Source organism: Nicotiana tabacum, chromosome 2 (assembly GCF_000715075.1).
Source record: "Nicotiana tabacum cultivar K326 chromosome 2, ASM71507v2, whole genome shotgun sequence".
In the NCBI taxonomy this organism is placed as follows: domain Eukaryota; kingdom Viridiplantae; phylum Streptophyta; class Magnoliopsida; order Solanales; family Solanaceae; genus Nicotiana; species Nicotiana tabacum.
Genome location: NC_134081.1, coordinates 20757725 through 20781856, shown reverse-complemented (window position 1 = coordinate 20781856; position 24132 = coordinate 20757725).

Genomic DNA, 24132 nt, shown 5'->3' with positions numbered 1-24132 from the left:
CCTCGGCAGGATAGATGCATCTATGGATCGCGCCGCACATCCCTTGACACTATACACGACACTCTAAATCGGGCCGTACGTCCTCGGCAGAAATCGTGCTTAATAATAATAATTACACGATACTTTAATAATTTATTTCAGCTTGTGAAGCTAATTAATAAATTGGAAAATTCTTGGAATTTAATGAATTATTATTCTTGCTTGTTAAGGAATTAATTGTTACTCCTGTAAATGAGATTTAATTGATAAATTAGAAATTATTTGAATCGAAGGAATTTAATTAATATATTGAGAATTGTTACATTTGAAAGAATTTGATTATTTCCGCTGATTAAATAAATTATTGTAAATTCTGTAAATCATGCTGATTTAAAAATCCTAGTTTTATTTCAGTTATTATTATTGACCCATAGTGAGTGTTAAAGTCGGCCATCTCGTCTCTACCACTTCGAGATTAGGCTTGATACTTACTGGGTACACGTTGTTTATGTACTCATACTACACTTGCTGTACTTTTTGTGCAGGATCTGAGACAGGTACTAGTAAAGGACCTATCATCACATACCCACGTCATCCCGAGGCATAGTGGTGACCTGCCTTTCTGAGCCGTTCTGCAGCTACCTGTGTCTCTTCTTATATTTACATTCTGTCTATTTCATTTCAGACAGTATTTGGAGTTTTGTATAATCTACTAGATGCTCGTTCACTTGTGACACCAGGTCTTGGCACACACATTGGTAGAGTTTGGGTTTATATTTTTTTGGTTTTAAATTTTATCAATGTATGTTTAATTTATTAGTTGGCTTGCCTAACTGTAGTGTTGGGCGCCATCACGACCTACAAGTGAAATTGGGTCGTGACAGTTTGTGGCGAGTTAAAGACTCTCCAGGCTAAACTTGCAAGCAAAGCTGAATTCTTTTGGCGTAGTTTTTGAATTCTCAAACCTCCCACTTCTTTTGAAGTTGTAATATCATTCCATTTAAGGAGGTGCGTTTTCTTTCTTGTTGAAGTAGTACCCCATATAAAATTATGTTGGTATTGTTCCATTTTATTAATGGTGTTTGTTGGAATATGAATATATTGCATAATATGGTTGGGTAAATTATTCAGAGTTGATTTTATAAGAGTAGTTCGTCCTGCCATAGTTAGAAAATTTGTTTTCCATCCTGCAAGTCGAGTTTTGAAATTATCTTGGAGAAATTGAAAGTTTGAATTTTTAGGTCTTGCTTGGAACATGGGAAACCCTTAATATTTTTCAAATGATGTCCTTTCCTTAATGTGGAAAGAGTCAATGACAAATTTCCGATCAGATTCAGTATAATTTTTTGAGAAAAAAACTTTTGATTTTTCAAAGTTGATTTTTTGTCCCGAGTGGTGTGTGAAGTGATTCAGTACATCGATTATAGCATGACAACTATTGGTAGTGACTTTGAAAAATAAAATAATATTGTCTGCAAAGAAAATATGTGATAGGGATGGTCCCGCTTTTGATAGGCAAATTGGCTGCCATTGTAGATAGTCAACAGAGATCGATATGCTACGTGAAAACATTTCCATACACATTATAAATAGGTATGGTGATAAAATATCACCCTGAATATATATATGCATTTAATAAATCTTCCCGACGAAGCGGTGTCCCATAAGGTGGCTCCGTCCCTGATTGTATTGTATCGTATTATTATTTTAAATATAATATTTATTTTAATTGTTATTTAAGGTTTATTGTATCGTATCGTTAAATTCATCGTTACGTAACGACGAAAAGTGCCACTTTATGAAACGATAGATTCGGTGTGGTGACATCGTTAACTTATTTTTTCCCCCTCATCTTAGCCTTTCTTATTATTAAATAATCATATTTTATCATTTACTCTACTTTTTTATATAATAATTCTACTATATATTCTATTTTTTCTTAGTAATATTGCAAGTTTATTCTTCATATTGTTGGTGTGTGACATCATAAAATGATGACAAACGATACAATCTAATCAAATAGTGTATTCATAAAATAATAAAATACGATACATTATCAAACAACATGTAACAACAACCCAAACAACATGTTAAGAAGACTAGTTATTCCACTCTATTTTTTATATATATTTATTATAGAGAAATCATCAAAGGTGTATAATGGAAAATGTTCCTTCATTATTCTATCATTTTAATATTAAGTTTTTATCTGCTTTAGGATTCAAACTTAATAGTTTATTGTTTCTAGGTTTAGAGAAATTAAAGACAGAGTAGTAGAATACCTCTCAAGACATTCATTATTACAATTCAACATAATGTTATTAATTTTTAGTTAGTTGTTAATCTATTGCAACTCTTTTACTCTATTTAAGCTTGTAACAAACAATTTGAAGCTCATATTCATATGTATAACAGATTTTAACTATAATTATTAATATGTAGTTTTCGGGTATGATAAGAGAACTAATATTTGTATTGATTTTTTGGTCCTTTGTAAATTAGTAAAAATTGCACGGGCTAGTCAATTTTCGGACTGATAATTAAAATATAGCTAGCGTTTGCAAAGTCATTAAAAAATAACCACTATTTTGCTGCAACACGAAAAGTTCCAGCAATATACTGGAGGGATGCACCTGTGTATGAATTTCCAGCATATTATGATGGAACCTCCAACACACGGAAAGTTCCTGCATAATATACTGGAGATTGGAGCACCTGTGTATGAACTTACAACATATTATGTTGGACCAGTATATTATGCTGGAAGTCCAGTATATTATGCTGAAATATTTTTCGGATTTTGAACAGTGTTTTCGTTTAGATTTATCTTTACATGAAAAGTAGCTAAATTTCGATTACTTGTTAAATTGTAACTATTTTTCAATTACCACTTATAAATATGATTATTTTTGAATTACACCCTGTAAATTAAGCACTTTTGGATTTGGGCAGAGGCCCGGTGAATATCCCCCTGTTGGGTATGATATAAAAGGAAGGCAAAAAATGTATTTTTTTACATATGATGTTTAATAAAAATCTTTAACACTTATTCACTTATTTTAAAATGTTAAAATAACTAAATTCATATGTTATTAGAATCAACAACTTTAAAGTTTTTAGTAAGGATTTTACCTTAAACGAAAAGAGAAGAAAGGAACAAGTCATTTCAATTTGTATGTGTTTTCCCTCCACTTTAGGATACCATTTATTTGTTTCACTATCATACCCTATAGCGGAGGTCTAAATGCAAAATATACAAGTATATGCCTTATAATGAAAAAATAAATTAAAGAAATGGCACCATAAAGTTGAGGTCCTGAGGCAAACTATACAAGTACATTCTTTATAATGAAAAGAGCAAAGGTTCAAATATGCTCTTGTACTATACGAAATTGAGCATATTTGCCCTTCGTTAATATTTTAGCTCAAATATATCCTTACCGTCACATAGTTGGTCCATATATGCCCTTAGAGTTACACAGTTGGCCCATATATGCCCTTTCGAAATGGAATACACCCAAACTAATTAGATCTTTCGTTAATTGTATTAAAGTGTATTACAAACACTATTTCCTTTTCATTAGTACTTTTTTTTCTTTACCTTTCTCCTTTCTTTCTTTTTTTTTCTTTTCTTCTCTTTTTCCCCCCTTTTCTTTCTCCCTTATCCGATTTCCTCCATTACTGATGTTTTCTCCATTTTCTTCACCAATTTCACTTGACAAAACTCATGAATTCCAATTACTAAGAAAATTCTCCCATAAGAATATTTTAATAGATCGTATGTTTGTCAATTTTTTAATTTTTACTGAACATATATTTAGTTCTAAAAAATTTAACAAAGTAAGATTGAAATAATATTTATGTAACAAAAAACCCGAACAATCCAACAAAACCGAATAATCCAAATCGATATAATTGGTTTGGTTTGATTTTGATAAAAATCGAACCAACCCGTTCCATATACACCCTTAATTTACATAGTTAATAAAAAAAATAGAAAATGTCCAGCTGAAAAAAGATGAAAAAAGACTAACAACTCAAATTTATAACACTACAACTTGAACTCTAGACTTTTAATCATTAAATTATCTTTCTGGAAATAATTTAAATATTTTAGTTTTTTAAGTATTGTTAAAGGTTGAGATGTTTTTATTATTTTAAAGTTTAAATCATAATTTTTGGAATAATTTAATTTCGTTTATTTAGAGGGCCATTGAAATTGGAACTTGATTACCTTATGGGAGAATTTTCTTAGTAATTGGAATTCATGAGTTTTGTCAAGTGAAATTGGTGACGAAAATGGAGAAGACATCAGTAATGAAGGAAATCGGATAAGGGAGAAAGAAAAAAGAAAAAAGAAAAAAAAAGAGAAGAAAAAAAAAAGAAGAAAGAAAAGAGAAAGGTAAAGAAAAAAAGTACTAATAAAAAGAAAATAGTGTTTGTAATACACTTTAATACAATTAACGAAAGATCTAATTAGTTTGGGTGGATTCTGTTTCGAAAAGGGCATATATGGGCCAACTGTGTAACTCTAAGGGCATATATGGACCAACTATGTGACGGTAAAGGTATATTTGAGCTAAAGTATTAACGAAAAACAAATATGTTCAATTTCGTATAGTACAAGAGCATATTTGGACCATTGCCCTAATAAAAAAAACAAACAAAGAAATGGCATCCTAAAGAGGACATCCCACGTCGAAAAAGGGGGAAATACCAAGGAAAAAGGCCAAAAAGAGAAAAGAAAGAAAGAGAAAAGCTAATGAGGATGCCAAGTTGTACACTTTTTCTCGTGTTAAAAATATCGATCGAAAAAGGGGAAAATACCAAGGAAAAAGGCCAAAAAGAGAAAAGAAAGAAAGAGAAAAGAAAGAAAGAGAAAAGCTAATGAGGATGCCAAGTTGTACACTTTTTCTCGTGTTAAAAATATCGATACACAAACAAACAAAAAATGCCAAGCATTGAAATATTAGGTGTAGTGATGCCTCTTAAGAACCACATTGAGAAAATACGTGTTAAAGCTGCTTACTTTATTTTATTATTATTGATGTTGATTAGTGGAGGCAAAGTTCGACAAGAAGCGTTTGTGATGTCCCAAGTTTGCGTAATGAGTTGTGACGTGAATCATGAATTCGAATGTATACGAGACGAATTGCAAATGAATTTTCTTTTCTTTGGCCTCTATTTGAAATATGGTTGTTAAGTTTAAAATCACGTTTGCCCCAAAATATATGATTCTTTTCGGTGGCTTGCCGATTTAAATTTATTCATCTTAGGCATTAGACAATTTTTTTTTATAATTTAATTTTATTATTTATGAAAGTAATATTTTCATGTATAACTAGTATCTCTGAAGTTGGACAGATGGGCCCAACCTTCAGGTTCCTGATAAATGTGGATTTTAACCACTTACTATTACCTTCTTGGTTTAGTTTTAGTTCGAAAGTAGTGTTTATACCCAATTTTGCCCTCATATTTTATAGATATCCTATATACTTTTAAAATATCATTTTTGCATTATAGTATTTTCTATAATTTTTTAAAATTTTTAAAATTTTAAAATTGATTTTCTCGCATTCAATTTGTTTAAAAATTTATTAATTATCTCTTTAAATTATTTTAGGGTGATTTAATCATCCAGATTTATCAATTTTTACCCACATGCATTTTATAATATTTTATCTCATCTTGAACGTAATAATATTTGCATTTTATCTATTCCATCTACATTAGTTACAATAACAACCTATATTCTGTACATAATTTTATTTATTATATTATTTATGCTAAAATAGAATTTTTTAAATATTTTTATAATATTAAGCTATTATTTTCAAGTATTTTACTGCATAAATATTATTTTTATTATTTATTAGTCATTTTTTATAATTTATTTTTAATGAATTTTATGTATTTAAATTGTAGCCCAATTTTGAGCTAATTTCAGACCAAAATCAAGGCCCAAAACATTTAGCCCATCCCAATTAAGCCTCAGAAGCCCAAACCAAATGACTCCTTAACAAACCCGATCGTGACCCGTCTCAATGACCCGCCCCACTCTTTCTTTTAATCTTGGCCGTTGATCTCAGAGATCAACAGACCACAAACCATCTCCCCTTTTTAATCCACCAAACCCCTAACCCTAAAGACCACTCCCTACCTAACAACCGCCCCAAACTCTCTCGAATGTTCTCTCGTCTTTGAAAGAAACCCTAGCAGCCGCCTCTGATTCTCTCCGATTCCAACCTAAACATGGAGTCAATCCATGATTTACTTACCTATTTTGAGGTACTACGATGGTGTATACGCGCTTGTGGTGTTACTTAAGTTCTTGCTTTATTTTTGGCAAGAACTATCTTCCGAGATCTGGCTTGGTCAACTATGATTTTGTGGGGATTTAGACGATGTCTCGTCTATATACACAATACAAGGAAGGATCCTTGATTCTTGGTTCGATTTTCATACGTCTGGACCCAACTAGGATTTGAGAATCTCCTTCTCATTTGCCAATTTTGATTGCATGTAATATATTCTTTCCTTCTTCGTGTTTGATTGATAATTTTCATGTTTGTCTGCTTAGTTTGAACACTATATAAACCCTTCCGCCAAACCCTTAAAAAGGGACCTCAATCACTGAAATTACCACTATTCTCTCATTCTCACTTGTCTTATACTATTGTCTTTTGGCCGGCTGAAAGCCAAGGCCACCGGAATTCGATTATCGGACCTTTCTCAGTATGAGCATTGCCCGGGGTTCATTCGAAACCCTTGGGAACTCTGATGCACTGAGATTCCTGGGTTCTACTGCTCGTCTTGCTACTGAAGTTTGAGATATTGCTGAAATTGTTCTTCTTGTCTACTTGTTTGTCAATTAGTAATAGGTAAGTACCTTTGGCCCTTGCAATTTTATTCTCTTTTCGTTTGAGTTCCTGCTTTGTATATCTGTGACCCTGAAGCTTTTGAGAATCAACATGCTATCATTCGTATCCTTGTCTGGTCTGAAGTTATTCTTGAAGTTCTATACTTTTCTATATCTGAACTTGCCTAATTTTTAATCTCGATTCTGGCTCTCTTAAGCATGTTTACCCTAATGTGTGTGTTTGAATGCTTATCACCTGCTACTCTTCCTCAGTTTATCTCCTACTTTATTCTGCATCCTTGTGATAGATCAACTCGTGTGTTCTAACGTATCTGATACTTTACTATGACCAATTCCTAACTATAGTGTCAGTCAATTGTGAGCTTAATGTGTGTTCCCTGCTTAGTCAATCCAGTGTTGTTTAATACTACTTATATTCTATAAGGTGAGATGCAATATCTAGCCTTTATGTGACAATCTAGTTCTTAATGTGTCTTTGCCTATTTTGAATTCTGGATCTACTAGACCTGTTTAGTCTGCTATGTTATACTGATGTTTGTTGTCAATCCTGAGTTTGCCTTTCTGCCATGTTCTGGATTATTATGCCAACCAAATTCATGCGTAGGAAGTAATTGAATTCATGCTTAACTTGTTACTCTTCTGGTCCTGCTGTTCATAAGGGCCTGTTATCATTGTGTGTTTGCTGACTTGCTCAATATTGCATTCCTTAGTACCAGTTAAGACCTTAGGAATAAATCTTATGGCTGACCTTCTTTCACCACATATGGCCAAATAGTATTAGACTTGATGCTTGCTTCTCTTACTGTTGAAGCTTGATATGTCTCTTATATTGTGACTAATGTTCAGCATGCTAAAGTTTCCCCCCTGCTTCATTAAGTAATTGCTTGATCATGATCCTGTTCTGTTATGTTGTTCCTTTTATTAGGCTTTTCATGATTAGACATCTTCATGTGAAGGTGGCGATTTGCTTGTTTCTTGTCTGATTCTGCTAGACTCTCATCTAAGGTTCTCTAGGTTGATTCTGAATCATGATTCATTTTGAAACTCTTTGGAATGGTTTACTATCCTATTGTGGTCAATCATGTCTCTCTTAAACTTTATTTATGGAATTACAAGCATAAACTTGCCTTATATGTGCCTTGTGTGCTTTTCAATCTAGCCTGATCTTGTTTATATATCTTGGCTAGAGATGTTATTAGCTACAACTTTAAGACTAAGTGTTTAAGTTATTTAGTCAATTCTAATAAGCACTTTGTCACATGTATGGATGAATTTGGCATCCATTTGGGTAAGTAAGTTATTCGTTTGGACCTGGTATGTTGAACCTGCTATGGTACTGAAAGTCTGAAATGCACTGTCCACATCTGGAGTTTGGGCCTGGAGTCCATATGAAGTCCTAAGCCTGTTTGAAGGCCCAAATGTATTACTTGGTTATTCTATATTCATATTTGGGCATATAATCATTCAATATGGTCTGTACTAACTCTGTAATAATGAATGATGGGTAGATTAATAGAAAGGGGGTTGGGGTATTCTAATACTTGCATGAAAGGATATAAAATATGCCTATAGGGTCCATGTGTTCTATTTGCTATTACGTCCATCATGCCTTATTTGTTATTTTTTTAGTGTGTGTCACACACTGATATGGATCATACCAATAGGAATAACCCACACACTTTACTTAACTTGTCAAAATATGTTGGCTCAAGTAATTGCTATACTTGTTTACATGTCTACTACTCAACGCTTTTAGATAGTATGCATATAGGATATAATAATGCAATGTCTTTGCCAATATAGATATCATGACTATAAGGTTTAATAATTGATCAACTGCTTTATGTTACTTTTGTACTGCCTCACTTAGATGACATGCCTATAGGGATAAAGTGTTACAAAATCAAGTTTGATTGTCAATTGTTAGAAATCCTGCCTATATGATGTTTATCGACGCTGCTAATCCTGTGTTTTCAAGCGACTTCACTGCCTTGTTATGCAACTATTAGAAGTCATGCCTATAGGATACTATCACTTGCCTAAGACGCATATCTATAAAATCAGCACTGGTAATTCAGAGTTCTGGGATTGTTTTCACTATCTTGTTACGCAAACAAAAATAGAAATCATGCCTATAGGACTTGCAGCGCTTTAATCCACCTATACGTTAGTCCAGAAACTGTAGCACTGCCCGTATAATACTGGAATCATATAGAAATCATGCCTATAGGACCAAATGATTCTAATATGTCTTAATTCTGTCTATTGCATAACCAGAAAAATTTGATTGCGTGCTTTTGTGCTTATGTGTGGAGGTCAACTTGAGCCTTTCATTGCCATTGTGCGCAGTCCTATTTGTTTTGAATGTTGCCTAGTTTTATAATTTTAAGCAACCTAAGTAAATTCTAAAACCACCTAATAGTAGGTCCAAAGCCTCCTGGACCATAGGCACATGACGGATAATGCACACATATGGTACAATTTAGAATTGTATTAGAGCGCCTTGAAGTAATAACTTCAACATAGTAATTGGGTAGCAGGAGATGATAGTCTGTGCCCGCTGAATAATATGAGCAACCCCTACCTCAAGGAAGTTGCGAAATATTATTTATTTTGCACGGGGTGATCCTTTAGGCTAAAAAACTTAGGACCCCCTTTCTTTATATGCTTGTTGTCCGCATTTAGTCATTTGCACTCCTTGTGATTTTTTAAGACTTGTATCAATTAGCCATATAGTTAATTCTTATGTTATACTAGAGTTTTCAATTTCTACATCTTTCTTTGCTTATTTGATCACCTGGCTTAATTCTCTAATTCACATAGTTTAAACTTCGGTCGGGAACCACAATTGTGGACCTCGAAGAATTTTTAACACCTTCTCTTTGAGGTAATTTTAGACCTTACCCGATCTTTGATGGCGTTGACTAGTCAAAACAGAGTTATTTGCAAATAGGTACGCTAATGCACCTTAAACCGTCAGGTGACGACTCTTCTCTTTTAATACCCATTTAAAAGAGTTGTCACATGTCGAAATCCGCTTTTGCGAGAAAACGGGGCGCGACAGCATAATGACTCTGCTAGGGATATACTTAGGCTCTTACCATAACGAAATTGACTTATGTGGATTATTTCCCTTATTTTTGTATATTTGTCTAAATTGCTATGACATTCACATCCCTTCCCTTATTTTCCTTTATTTGTCTAAATTTCTATGACATGCACATCCCTTCCCTTAATTTCCATTATTTGTCTAAATTGCTATGACATGCACATCCCTTCCCTTATTCTCCTTTATTTGTCTAAATTGCTATGACATGAACATCCCCTCTCTGTTTCCCTTTATTGCTATGACATGTACGCTCTCCCTCCGCTTCTTTCATCTTGTCTAAGACTGCTATATCATGACTCTCACATCCATATTTCCCTATTTTCTTCCTTACATTCTCGCACATTTTCATGAATTAAACTGACTTCTCTCTTTTGTCTTTCTTTTCTTTTCTCTACCTTTTCATCTTTACCGTGTTATTTACTGTTTTTATGCACTTTTATCATGCAAATACCTAGCAACGCGTTACTATTTTTGCATAAAGCATGCTCCACATCATACTCTACTCGTGCTTGTTATCAACATAGTGACGCTTGATGAGTGTCCGCGCTTTCCTAAAATCACCCTTTTAAATCAGAAAGGCTTATTTGCAGTAGACTAGTTGATCAGTGGTGCAGTCGACGGTCCCGTGTCTTTCCCTCACAAGTTTTCCACTTGAGAGTACCAGTCTAGACCCTTCTAGAAACCCCACTCTAATTTAAAATGTACATGCATCATGCTAAACCTATTATAGATTGAGGCGTCATTGACGTAACAATCCGCTTAGATAAACCTTGTCCAAAGTCCGACGGGATTTCCATAATCCCAAAGGACACCATCATATTATGTGTATTACTTGGATAAAATATGCCAATATGTTGATCATTATTGCATAAGTAGTCGAATCTGGAGGGGGGAAAGGCTAGCCTTTGTTTGTTTGTAGAAAATGAAACATGAGATCCCTAGGTTCGGTATGATCCAAAATATCCCGCCTTTGCTAATTGACTAGTAGGAAGACCTTGCACCTTGAGATAGAAATCATGTGAGGAGAGTACTTGGTGACCTGCTATCTTTGCTGAACATTCGACCAAATAGGGAACTGGTTGAGGCTGCTACCATGTTCTGGGACAAGAAAAGAGCTGTTTTTCGATTTGGCAATATAGAAATGACTCCTCTCCTGGATGAAATAGGGGGGTTCGCCAAGTTACCATGGGATAGTCTGGGACTACTAGTGCCCGAAAATCGCAGTCCATGAGGTTTTTTCTGAAAATGTTGGGTTTTAAGAAGAACGCTGACAAGCTATGTCTAAAGAAATCATACATCCCTTTTGAGTTTCTCTACGAGCTTTATGGGAATAGCAAATCATATCGCCTTCATCATGATGAACTAGCCATTACCTCTTTGGGATGGGTGCACCGCCGAGTTTATGTTTTCATTGTCTGCTTCTTGGGATTGTTGATCTTTCCGATGCAACGAGGAAGGATTCATAATCGCTTAGCCATGGTCGCCAGGACCTTAATGGATGGCATCGAAGGACAAACTTACACTATCATCCCCATGATCTTAGATGAGATGTATCGTACTCTAGATTGGTGCAAGCATGGGTTCGGACACTTTGAGGGTTGTAATATATTGCTACAAGTTTGGCTGCTGGAACACTTTCAGAAGGGAGAGTATCATCAAGAACTTCTGCGAAGGCCACTGAATGACTACATAGCGAACCATCACCCAAATAAAATGACGTTCATTCTAGACAAGTTTGCAAAGCTTGGAAATGTTGTAGGCTGGGTGCGTTTCTTCAGCAATCTGACAGAAAAGCAAGTGCGTTGGATGTTTGAATGGTTTCCTAGTAGTGAGTTCATCATCAGATCAAAATGAACTACTCACTTGGTGATAATCGGGTTGCGAGGCATCTAACCTTACTCTCTTATAAGGGTAATGAGGCAAGCTGGAATAAAACAAGTCATACCTCGGGTTTCCAACATGGTTCAGTACAAGGCAGATTTTAAGGGAGATGTCATCCCATTCAAGTTCGAAGCGCAACACATGTGGAACCAAATGATCATCGTGGAAGGAGAAACTATTGAGTCAAACAGATATCACGCCGGCCATATGTACTACTATTTATCATGGTTAGAAGATGACATAGTTGGGAACGTCAAACCAGGAGTCAATCTGAAGGTTAGGATCATAGATGAAGTGGTTAAGGCACATATGAAGTACAAGAGGCTACACAAAAGGGTGTTCAAGTCTGAAGCTAAGCATCTGGAACAACATAAAGTTAACATGGAGGCGATAAGAGAATGGAAAACGATTGCCACTAAGTCGACTGAAAGTTTAGAATACTTGGAGCAAGGACTGATGGAGTTAGAAGGGAAGATGAGAAAGAGACTTTGGGATTGTCAAGGCATGGACAACGATGAAAGAGGAAATCTGGAAAAGGCTTACTTATTACTGGACATGCGCGATCTGAGAAACATGATTGATAGGGTCAAGAGAGCCAAGCATGGAGAAGGTCCTTCAGGGACCAAATAGATTAGGAGATGATGTTCTTTACTGCTTTCTAGCTTAGATTAGATTTCAATATAATAAGGACTAATGCCATTAGTGATTTTATTATTATTATTATTATTATTATTATTATTATTATTATTATTATTATTATTATTATTATTATTATTATTATTATTATTATTATTATTATTATTATTATTATTATTATTATTATTATTATTATAGTTTCATAGTTTGATGATCTCAAATTTTCACACTAATGAAATGAAGTAAACATTGGCATCAATTTTCTCCAAGTCTATGTGTCGCTTAGGCCTACCTCAGGCACAATGAGGTCCCTAAATTAGGACACGAATTATTATATGACTTTTGTGAAGCATGTTTAAATATTGCAAACACTCTTTTACTTCACTTTACTGACTTGGTTACCTTTTTATTTTTATTTCTTTTATTTATTATCATTCCTAAAGGTTGGTTCGTGCATACTGGCATCATCAATATACCACACTAGATCCAGAGGTCCTCCACCTCCTCCTCCACCTAGCGACCCCAAAAGAAAAGGTAATGGCAAAGGAAAATGGATGATTTAAGTGGTATCCGAAAAGATAATGCTACTGTGGCAGAGAATGTTGAAACTTTAGATAGTAGAAGCAGTCCAGGACAGAATGAGTTGGTCTTACGTTTGGAGCAGAAAACTTTAGAGCTACAGGGTGAGCTTGAACAAGTCCGAAATCTGGCAAACCTTTCCCTTATTCTCAATGTTCCCAACATTAAGCAGCAAAACCCAACCACTCAAAACCAAACACCACCACAAAACACACAAAACCAGAATCCACCACCCATAGCTCCGAATCCTCCCGCACCGCACCAATATCATACTCCCGTGCCTCCCCAAAACTGTCACGACCCAAAATTCCACTAGTCGTGATGGCACCTAACCCAACCCGTTAGGTAAGACAATTTCCAACAATCCAATTCCAATGAAATTAATTAAAGCAATTTAAGTGAATAAAGATCTTAATCTTATACAATCCCCAAGAACTGGTAGTACAAATCATGAGCTTCTAAGAATAGAGTGTACAAAGCGGAAATGAAATAAATACATAGTCTATTTGAATAATACATAAACAGAGCTTTTATAAATCTAAGGCTACCCTGAACAAGAGGCAGCTACAACAGGAACGCAGGTACATCTTCAGATCCCACAACCATCGAGCACATCAACAACAAAAGTCAACATCTGCACGAAATATGCAGAAGTGTAGTATCAGTACAACCGACCCCATGTACTAAGTAAGTAACAAACCTAGCTGTAGGTTGAAAGTAGTGATGAGCTTCTACAAAGATTAGAGTCCAACTTCCATAACCAACAATAGTTCATAACAATATTAAACAAGTAATACCAGAAGTAACTCAAGAATAAATGCTCAGCTAAATCATGAATTCTGAAAATAGTTCCGTCTTTCAAGTTCATCAATGAAAACCTGAATCGTATACCGAAGTTACCAAAAATATGAATAAGTTTGAAAATAGTAATTTTTTCAAAATCCTTTCAATAATAAATAAAATATCTCATTTTCATTCCCAAATAACCAGTGTAAAACAAATGCATCACTATGCCCATCTGTCAACATGTAAGAAAAATCATGAATAATGTGATACCGTACAACATGAGGAAAACACATCTCTATGCATATATCTCATGTGTGCATGTCAATGCAATGTATCTCAAAGATTGAACTAATGTACTCACACTCTCAGAGTACTCAATCTCATTGTCTCACATTCTCTCTCACTGTGCTCAGTACACTCAATCACTCAGCGCTATACAATACCTGCTGTGGCGTGCAGCCCGATCCCTGTTTATAGTCGACTGCGCTCACTGGGGGTGTACAAACTCATGAGGGGCTCCTACAGTCCAAGCGCTATAAGCACGAACAACTCACGTGCTGCACGGATAACTCACGTGCCATAATATAAATATCTGGATCCGCACGGCCAACTCACGTGCTGCACGACCAACTCACGTGCAATAATAATATAAGGATCCGCACGACCAACTCACGTGCTGCACGGCCAACTCACGTGCTGCACGGCCAACTCACGTGCAATAATAATATAAGGATCCGCACGGCCAACTCATGTGCAATAATAAGCCAATAAGGCCTGCTGCAGGCGGGCATCCCCGATCCATATAATAGTAATAATATATATAAAGCCAATATGGCCTGCTGCGGCGTGCAGCCCGATCCCAAAAATATCCTCACAATCAGGCCCTCGGCCTCCCTCAGTCATCAATCTCTCCAGTCTCTATCTCATGGGCTCACAATGTCATGAGAACAGCCCAAACTGATGATATGATGTATCACTAAATAATAATAAAGACTAAATTATGATATGTAATGATATGAATATGACTGAGTATAAATTTTCAATTTAAAATAAATAATTCACAACAATATGACCTCTGTGGGTTCTAATAATACTGGCACATAACCTCAGCATGATTTTTAATATGCTTTTCAGCTCAATTTCTTTAACTCATAAAATCGCATGAAAAATGCCAAGATCATTTAACTACAAAATTCTACAGAAACAATTATGTCACAATTTCTATAGTGCACACCCACACGTCCGTCACCTAGCATGTGAGTCACCTCCCAAAAATTCACGAAATACATATATTCAGGGTTCATACCCTCAACTCCAAGATTAGAAGAGTTACTTACTTAGAACAAGCCAAATCCAATGTCAAGCAAGCTAAGCAATGCTCCAGCAATTCCACTCTGCGTGTATCAACTTCCAAACGGCTCGAATCTAGTCACAATTAATTTGATTCAGCCCACAAAATTTATAGGAATTAATTCCATATCAAAATACTAATATTTCCACAAAATTCGAAATTACGCCCCAAAAATCACCCGTGGGGCCCATGCATCGAAATCCGATGAAACTCACAAAATACGACAACCCATCTGATTACAAGTTCAATCATACTAATTTCACTCAAATTAGACTCCAAATCGGTATTCAAACTTGAAAAATTCATTTTGTGATATTATAGAAATTTCCTTCTATTTCTCTTGAAGATTCAATAATCTTACACCAAAAATGAAGATTAATTCATGGAATATAATCACAAGGGAGTTAAGAACACTTACCCCAAGTTGTGTGGAAAATTTCCTCTCCAAAATCGCCCAACCCGAGCTCCAAAATCCGAAAATGGGTGAAAATGTTGAACCCTCAAATTTTAAGGTTCTGCCCAGTCGATTTCCGCACCTGCGGACAAGGTTTGCACACCTGCACATCCTCTTGTGCAAGCAAAACGTCACATTTGCGGACTCCACTCGCCTGCCCAGTTTCTGCTTCTGCGCGCTTCCGTCCGCATCTGCGCTCACGCCGGTGCGGAATTTCCCTCGCACCTGCGACCAATGCCTCACAGCCCTCTGCCCACATCTGCGCTCCTTCTCGCGCAGGTGTGATTCCGCACCAGCGAAGCTCCTTCTACACCTGCGCACCTCGCTTTAGCGCACCCCTGCTCGCACTTGCGAGCTCGCACCTGTGACCACTTTCCCGCAGGTGCGATTACACTAGAAGGCTTCAGTTCTAGCAGTCTTCCAAATTCATAAATTAATCCGTTAACCATCCGAAACTCACCTGAGGCCCTCTGGTCCCCGTCCGAACATACCAACAAGTTCCACAACATAACACGGACCTACTCGAGGCCTCAAATCATACCTAACAACCTCAAAAATATGAACTACACGCGGATTCAAGCCTAATAAATTTCCAAATTTTCAAATTCTACAAACGATGCCGAAACCTATCAAATCACGTCCGATTGACCTCAAATTTTGCACATAAGTCGCATTTCACATTACGGACCTATTCAAATTTCCAGAATCGGATTTCGAGCCTGATATATAAAAGTCAATCCCCCCGGTCAAACTTTCCAAAAATTTAACTTTTGACATTTCAAGCCAAATTCCGCTACGTACTTCCAAATAATTTTCCGGACACACTCTTAAGTCCAAAATTACCATACAGAGCAATTGGAATGATCAAAACTTCATTCCGGGGTTGTTTACACATAAGTCGATATCCGATCACTATTTTAACTTAAGCTTTAGACCTTGGAACTAAGTGTTCCAATTTATTCTAAAATCTCACCGGACCCGAACCAATTACCCCTGTAAGTCACACAACAACTGTAAAGTACAATTTAAGTAGTAAAGGGGAAAGCAGGGTTGTAATACTCAAAACGGCCGGCCGTGTCATTACAAAAACCTTAACCTACTACCAGTGCAAACCCCTCAACAACAACACCATCACCCAACTCAATACCCGTAAACCACTACTTATCATACTCCCTAAAATGCTCCACAACCTACTCCCAATCCCCAAAACTCAACCAACAATCACCCACATATCCAAGTTCCAGGAACTCATCAAAGTAATCCGATATATGTGGAAACCTTACCCCATACCCCGCAGCAAACCCTATACATACCTGAGCCAACTGAGAAGGACCTGCTCATTCGAAACATGGCAGAGGAACTCAAGAAACCTATAGGGAGAGTCTAGAGTATCGAAGGTAGGAAAGGTGTTGAAGGTTTAAACTGTTAAGATTTGTGTATCCAGTCAGATGTAGAACTGCCGGGGGTTACAAACCTCCCAAGTTTGAGATATTTGATGGCAATGGTGATCTAAAGATGTATCTGAGAACCTACCGTGACAAGCTGGTAGGAGTGGGTAAAATTGAGAAAATCCGCATGAAATTATTCATGCGAAGTCTTACAGGAGACGCCTTATCTTGGTATATAAGTCAGAATCCGAAGAAGTGGGCGAACTAGGTGAGCATGGCATCAGATTTCATGGTCAGATTCAAGTTCAATACAGAGAACATGCCAGACGTTTTCTATATTCAAAACCTAAAGAAGAAACTGACATAAACCTTCTGCGAATATGCTACTCGTTGGATATCAGAGGCCGCCAGGGTAAGGCCAACACTTGAAGAAGAACAAATGAACAAGTTCTTTGTTAGATCTCAAGATCCGCAGTATTATGAACGGGTTGATGGTTATCGAGAATCACAAGTTCTCAGACGTTATCAAGTTAGGAGAGATGATAGAAGAAGGAATCAAGAGTGGGATGGTGACTAATTTTGAGGCACTGCAAGCCACAAATAAAGCCTTGCAATCAGGAGGTATCTCAAAGAAGAAAGAAGTGGGTGCTGTGATGGTAGCCCAGGGCCCTAAGTCTCGCTTCACATACCAAACACCTCCACTCACATCCCAACCCTCACCCCTAAAATACCAATACCCTGCCACCACCTACCATACCTATAACACTCAACCTACATATTACCATTCACCTCCACCCGCCCGCCAAAACTACCCAAAGCCACGCCTAAACTTCGACCGCATAGCTCCCAAATAATACATACCAATTGTTGAACCCATAGCCCAACTGTATGAGAGACTGAAGGCTGCTGGTTATGTCGTCCCTATTCCTGCTGTTGCTATCGAGAACCCTTCCCAGTGGATCAATCCCAACAAAACTTGTGCCTATCATTCAGGCATGAAGGGTCATACCATTGAGGAGTGCTGCATGTTAAAAGACAAGATTCAGACACTGATCAACACTAAGGTTATACAAGCAAAGGAAGCCGCACCAAATGTCTGCAATAACCCTCTCCTAGATCATAGGGGTGAGGGAGTGAACGTGATAGAAACTGGCGAGGAATGGGATAAAGAAGGATCCATCGGACTCATTCGAGAGGGAGATACTTCTAAAACATCTCTAGTCACCCTCACACCAATTGTGGTACAAACCCAAACACCATTTAAGGTCGAGGTGACTACACCTTTCACTATAATGGTAGCTCCCACACCATCTTACAAGTTTGATACCGTCCCATATGTTGCGAAAGCGAGAAGAAAGGGAAAATCCAAGATGGAAGAGACATGTGCCGCGCAAGGTCTGACTAGAACTGACAGAGTTTACACACCTGAGAATCTGGGAGGAACGAGCAAAGAAGCTGCATCTAAGCCGCATGTTATTGAGACAGGCACTGGCGATCTTTGGAGGAAAATACAAGAAAGGGAATACTCTATTGTTGACCACCTAAACAAGACTCCCGACCAGATATCCATTCTATCACTGTTGCAAAATTCAGACGCACACAGGAATGCCTTGATAAAAGTGTTAAGTGAAGCTTATGTACCCGCCGGCATCACTAGTGGAGAGATGGCTAACATGGTCGGACAGGTACTGGAGAGTCACAAAATTACTTTCCATAAGGATGAGTTACCACCAGAAGGGTTGAGTCACAACAAAGCATTACACATCACAGTGCAATTTGAGGATAAGTTCATTGCAGGGTCCTGATAGATGGAGGTTCGAGCCTGAACATATTCCCGTTGACCACTCTGAAAAGTTTAGATAAAGTCCTGCATGAGATATGGATGGGAAGCATGAATGTGAAAGCGTTCGATGGATCTTAGAGAGCCACTATCGGAGAAATCAACCCTGATCTACAGATGGGCCCGACTTGGTTTGATGTCGAATTCCAAGTGCTAGATATATCTGCTACTTACAACATATTGTTGGGACGACCGTGGATACATGCAACTGGGGCAGTGGCTTATACTCTGCACTAGGCAGTGAAATTCGAGTGGAATCATCAGGAAGTGATCATTAATGGAGACAGAAGCAACCCTATCTACACCAACTAGACCATTCTAGTCATCGAAAATAGGAGGAAGTTGGGCGGAGAAACATATCACCCCATTAAGTGGGTTAACATAATTAAAAAGGATCGATGGTGGAGCAACAATGTAGAAAACATATTGCTGTGGACGGGATATGAACCATGCAAGGGTCTTGGCCGAAAGCTTCAAGGGATCACAAAACCCATACAACCGCAATATCATGGCACGACCTTTGGACCCAGGTATGAATATACTGTGCAAGAGTATCAGGATTGGATACCACCATGGCACGCCAATTACTATCCGCTGGAACAACCCATACCACCTTTGTACCAGACATTCTGTCAAGCTGACGTGATATGGGGATCCGAGGAAGATGAGATTTGGCCGGTATGAGAAAGCTATTTCTGGATGAGGAAGACATGGAATGCAGTGTAATTGTAGAGGAAGAGGAGAAAGACCTTACCATTCAGACAGTGGGAGAAGGAGCTGTTCTCAAGAACTGGACCGCTGCACCATTCCGGGATCGCTGAGTACTTAGGTAGCCTGGCAAAATTAGCACGACTTGTTTTTAAATTGTTTTGAGCATTTAAGACATTTTCAGTATTTTGTTTCAAAATAATTACTCGAGCCATCAAGTCGTACTTGTTGACAATTTTAAGCTTTATTAATACATTATTGCTTTTCGTATTTATTATTATCTTTCTACATTCTTTTCAACGTAATTGTTACATATCCTGATGAACCTATGACTGTGACATGCAATGAGACAACGCAACATAAAGACAGTGATTCAGAAGATCTAGAATATGATATAATACCTGAGGAAATTGTCAAAGAAGTAGAGAATTTTAAAAACAAACCCAAGTTTAATTTAGAGGAAACCGAGGCCGTTAACTTAGGGGATTCTAAAACAGTCAAAGAAACTTGCATAAGCATTCATCTATTATCGTCAGAGAAGGAAGAGTATATTAGGTTCCTAAAGGAATATGAGGATATTTTTGCATGGTCCTACGATGATATGACTGGGTTAAGCACATCCATAGTAGCTCACAAGCTACCTACCAATCCCATGTTTCCACCGGTAAAGCAAAAGCTCAAAAAGTTCAAGCCAGATATGAATTTGAAGATAAAAGAGGAGGTCACCAAGTAAATCAAAGCCAAAGTTCTTCGAGTGGTCGAATACCCGACCTAGTTAGCCAACATTGTGCCGGTTCCGAAGAAAGATGGGAAAGTTAGAGTGTGTGTCGATTACCGAGATCTGAACAGAGCAAGTCCTAGGGATGATTTTTTGTTTCCTAACATACACATATTGATTGACAACTATGCCAAGCATGAACTCCAATACTTTGTGGATTGCTTCGCAGGATATCACAAGATCTGGATAGACGAAGAGGATGCCGAAAAGATAGCCTTTATCACACCATGGGGAATATATTGTTATAAAATGATGTCGTTTGGTTTGAAGAATGCTGGGGCCACCTACATGAGGGCAATGATGAATATCTTTCATGACATGATACACAAGGAAATAGAGGTGTACGTGGATGATGTTATCATCAAATCCAAAAAGAGTTCGGATCACATAGCAGACCTTAAAAGGTTTTTCAATCGACTTCTAAAATACAATTTGAAGTTAAACCTCGCAAAATGTGCCTTCGGAGTCCCTGTTGGAAAGTTGCTAGGTTTCATCGTCAACTGTCGAGGTATTGAGTTAGACCCGTAAAAAATCAAAGCTATCCAGGACTTGCCACCACCAAAGAATAAGAAGGATGTGATGAGATTTCTAGGATGCCTCAATTATATCAGCCGTTTTATAGCACAATCAACGGTGACATGTGAGCCGATCTTCAAGATGATGAGGAAAGATGTTGCGATAAGCTAGGCTGAAGAATGCCAGAAGGCCTTCAACAAAATCAAGGAGTATTTATCTAACCGCCCGTGTTGTCCTACCAGAACCAGGAAAACCTCTGTTGCTTTATCTGTTCGTGTTGGATGGAGCCTTTGGCTGCGTTATGGGACAACATGATGAAACTGGGAAGAAAGAGCAAGCGATATATTATATGAGCAAGAAGTTCACACCTTACGAGGCCCGATATTCAATGTTGGAACACACCTGCTGTGCTTTGACATGTATAGCCCAGAAGTTAAAACATTATTTCCGTGTGTACACTACATATCTCATATCAAGGATGGATCCACTAAAATTCATCTTTCAGAAACCTATGCCTACGGGCAAGTTAGCAAAGTGGCAGATATTGCTGAGTGAGTTTGACATTATCTATGTGACTCAGAAGGCAGTCAAGAGGCAAGCGTTGGCTGATAAATTAGCAGAGATTCCCATAGACAGAGAATACGAACCATTGAAGATGTATTTTCCAGTCGAGGAAGTGTCGTTTATAGGAGAATATATTATCGAAGGATACAACAGTTGGAGGATGTTCTTCGACGGAGTAACAAACTTCAAAGGAGTGGGTATCAGAGCTATTTTAGTATCAGAAACCGATCAACATTACCCGGTATACGCAAAACTCAGGTTCCTGTGCACCAACAATATGGCGAAATATGAGGCCTGCATCTTGGGACTCAGGTTGGCCATCAACATGAACGTTCAGGAGTTGCTAGTAATCAGAAATTCTGATCTGTTTGTACACCAGGTACTAGGAGAATGAGCTGCCAAGAACACTAAAATATTTCCATACTTGCACTGTGTACAAGAATTGATCAAGAGGTTCACAAAGATAGAATTCAAACATGTTCCAAGGATCCAGAATGAGTTTGTAAATGCATTAGCCACCTTGTCTTCCATGATATAATATCCAGACAAGAATTTCATCGATCCTATCCTAAGAGGAATGCATAAGCAACCAACTTATTGTGCTCATGTTGAAGAAGAGTTTGACGAAAATCCATGGTTCCACTATATCAAAGAATACTTGGAAAAGGGAGAATACCCAGAGAATGCTTCACACACTTAGAAGTGCACGCTTTGAAGATTGGCCATCCATTTCTTTCAAAGTAGAGTAATTCTGTATAGAAGGACTCCTGATTTGGGATTGTTGCGATGTGTCGATGCCAATGAAGCATCTAGATTGCTCGAAGAAATACATGCCGGAACTTGCGGACCTCACATGAATGGTTTCGTTTTGGCCAAGAAGATATTAAGAGCAAGTTATTTCTGGATGACTATGGAGACAAACTGCATCAAATATGTTCAAAAGTGTCACCAATGCCAGATACATGCTGATATGATACGAGTGCCGCCCAACGAACTCAATGCAACGAGTTCACCTTGGCCTTTCTCTGCTTGGGTCATGTATGTCATCGGACTAATTGAACCCGCTACTTAAAACGGACACAGGTTCATTTTGGTGGCTATAGAATACTTCACAAAATGGGTTGAAGCCGTGTCCTATAAGGCCGTGACTAAGAAGGTTGTAGTAGATTTTGTCCGGGATCACATTGTTTGTCGATTTGGAGTACCTGAGTCAATCATTACTGATAATGCCGCCAATCTCAACAGTGACCTGATGAAAGCTATGTGTGAAACATTCAAGATCAAGCATCGAAATTCTACAACATACATGCCACAAATGAATGGAGCCGTAGAAGCCGCCAAAAGAACATCAAAAAGATATTGAGAAAAATGGTGGACAACTACAAACAATGGCATTAGAAGCTACCGTTTGCTTTACTCGGATACATCATGACAGTTCGTACATCAACTGGGGAAATCCCCTATCTATTGGTCTATGGTACCGAAGCCGTTATCCCTACCGAAGTGGAGATTCCTTCCTTAAGGATCATACAAGAGGCCGAGCTCAGCGACGCGGAATGGATACGAAACCGATATGAACAACTGGCTCTCATTGATGGCAAGAGAATGAACGCAGTGTGTCACGGTCAACTCTACTATAACAGAATGGCAAGGGCTTTCAACAAAAAGGTTAGATCAAGGCAATTCACACTGGGGCAATTGGTGCTAAAACAAATCTTCCCACACCAGGATGAAGCAAAGGGGAAATTCTCACCCAGCTGGCAAGGCCCTTACATGGTTTACCGAGTACTGACAGGAGGAGCACTTATACTTATAGAAATGGATGGAGAGATATGGCCAAAAACTATCAACTCGGATGCAGTCAAGAGATATTATGTTTAAGATTTTGTTTGCACTTTCTATTTGATGTAACCTGAACTACGCTTTACCTGATTCCCGTTTAAGGGGGAATACGTAGGCAGCCCTATGGGTTCAGTCACATCATAATAAGATCTTCATTCCTACTATGGTCAGAAACTGGGGCAAGATCTTGAGTTTGTCATATCTCATCGTGTTTAGGATCACCAAAGAAGTGTATCGCTAGAAGTACGCATATAAACTGCGACAAAATTTTGAGGAGGGTCCTCAAAATTCCGAGTTGAGGAGGTTGCAATATCTCAAAACGTGTCACAGTCTACGATCCAAACATTATTTACTTTCATATATTATCACATATTTTGAATAACTACATTTTTTTAATATAAACGATTGATCACAAATGCATATTTTTTGAAAATTTCATTTTCTGTAGTAGCCAGATGTTACCTAGGATGACTCAAACAAGACCTCAAGACAAGGAGAAGAATCAAAGGCACGAACCAACCTCCCCCTCCAAAACTCATGATTTTTGTTTGTGTGCAGGCACGAGAGACAAAACAAACACGTCCGCAATCATATACATACAACAAGATCACTATCTTCACACCGACAAAAGTCTCCAAACGCAAACGTGTCAAGCTAAGAAATACTTTGCCTCTCTAATTTAATCATCGCTCTTCTTGAATCGGGCTAAGCCCTACCCTGATCATTGCGTGAGACTAAGCACTGTCTCCATCCCTTTCATGAGGCTAAGCACTGCCTCCATTATTACGTATGGCTAAGCATTGCCTTTTTTTGCACGAGATTAATCACTGTCTCCATCCCT